Consider the following 1,842-nt stretch of genomic DNA (forward strand, 5'->3'; position numbering starts at 1 on the left):
CCGCTGAGAGGCCCAACCTTAGCTGGCAGCCCCTGGCCTGCTCAGACTGCAAACGGCCTTACAGAACCGTCTACGTGACTGGCTAAAAGAAGAAACCACCCCTGACACATACACATACACAAAGTCTATTTGATACTCAGTTTACAAGCACGTTCCCGTCACACAGCAAGACTGGGACAAACAATCCAGGGTCAGGGATGAGGGAGACACCAAAACACAGGAATTTCAAAGGCAAGACCCCCTGCCCTCCACTCACCCACGTGGGGAGGCAAGGGATGCAAATGCTGTGAGGGAAGGACAGTGGGTAAGCAGATCTCCTCACATGGCTGGCTGCAGCCCTCTCCCGCTTCCTGGAGGAGCCTGGAAGAAGTTATTGCCATCGGTGTGTGCGTCACAGGCAGACGACAGAGGGAGGAGGCAGGAGGCAGGGATCCCAGAAACAAAGCCTGCTGCCTGCTGCGTGAACAGCAACACCTCTATCCTCCTGCCCCACGGCCACGCTGTCCTGTCCTTGAGGTATTAAATACAGCTAGACACACAAGTCCACAGCTGGGGGGAGGGGAACGGAGTCAGCCTGGGCTGATCAGAGACCTGAGGGGAGGGCGGGTACGGGGACATCTGGCAGGATCTAGTCTAAGGAAGGCTCTAAGAACACTTCTTGGCCACAGAGTCCCGCTCTGACATGGAGATGGAAGAGTCTGTCCTGCAATCTGCTGCTCCAGAAGGTTCTGAGGCTCTTAAGTCCAGAGGTGACTTTCTCATGCCACTGCGGCCCTTGCTGGAAACAGGTGGGAGGGAGGTGTGTGTGTGGGGGGGTGGCGTTGGTCGAGGCCCACCATTGTACAAGGACACCACTCTGTTCCCTGTGCCTTCCTCAAACCTGCTTCCAGGAGGGATGCAGAGGAGAAGCCGAGATGTGACCGTTATTGTCTCACCCTGCCCCATACCCACAGCACAGGGGCCTTGGTGTCTCTGTGGAGTATTGTCTTGGCTGTACTCCAAGGACTGGCATAGAAGCTCCCATCCCCACCTACAAACTCACTCTATTCTCACTATTCTCAGTTCCCACAAGAAATCAGGAAACGAACCCACATGGGTCTGGGTGCTGCTGCTGGTCAGATGGGCTTGGAGCCAGATTAGGACTGGAAACGATTGCCTGGCTCCCGTGGCTAAAGGAGGAGAAGGATGGGCAGGCCTAGGGAAACAGCTCCTTCATCCTTCTGCTTCCTGGGACTCTGAGGGAAAGCTCGGGGAGGGGGACAGTGGAAGAAAGGACCTTCCTGCTCAGGCAGTGGCTTTGGAGTTCAACAATGGTGGGAAGAGTTCTTGTTACTCTCCCAAAGTGCTGGGAAGCAAAAAAGGATAAACCAGGGGCAAAAAAGCTCAAAAGTACTGCTTCAAAAACAAAAACAAACTTCGAGGTGTAGGGGGTCAGGGAACCTGTGGCAACTGGTAAATCCATGGGAACGATGGGGTGCTCTTCCTTCCCTGTCCTGTACATACTTCTAGCCAGCTTTGCATACGGTCCCTTTCCCCTCCTTTCCACCACTAATCAACACACCACCTGAAGTAAAGGCAAACAAAGGCTGGCTGTGGGTAAGACAGAGTTGGAGATGAGGCCGTGGGTTTCTGGTGCTCTTACAACCAGAGTGAAGACTGACTGAGCACTTCCTGGCTGCAATGCTCTGTTTCATGTCTTCTTAAACACATGTACTTTTGGCTTTTGCCTGTTGTTGATTACTCCAAAAGTTCCTTGTTTATTTGCCCATCCCTCTTAGCCCACTGCCTCCCCTCTGCCCCCTTCCTCCAAATGCCGTGCATCTAGGGAGTGAAGCAGTACCC

The sequence above is a fragment of the Megascapheus bottae genome, chromosome 7 (assembly GCF_031878675.1).
Source record: "Megascapheus bottae isolate mThoBot1 chromosome 7, mThoBot2.hap1, whole genome shotgun sequence".
In the NCBI taxonomy this organism is placed as follows: domain Eukaryota; kingdom Metazoa; phylum Chordata; class Mammalia; order Rodentia; family Geomyidae; genus Megascapheus; species Megascapheus bottae.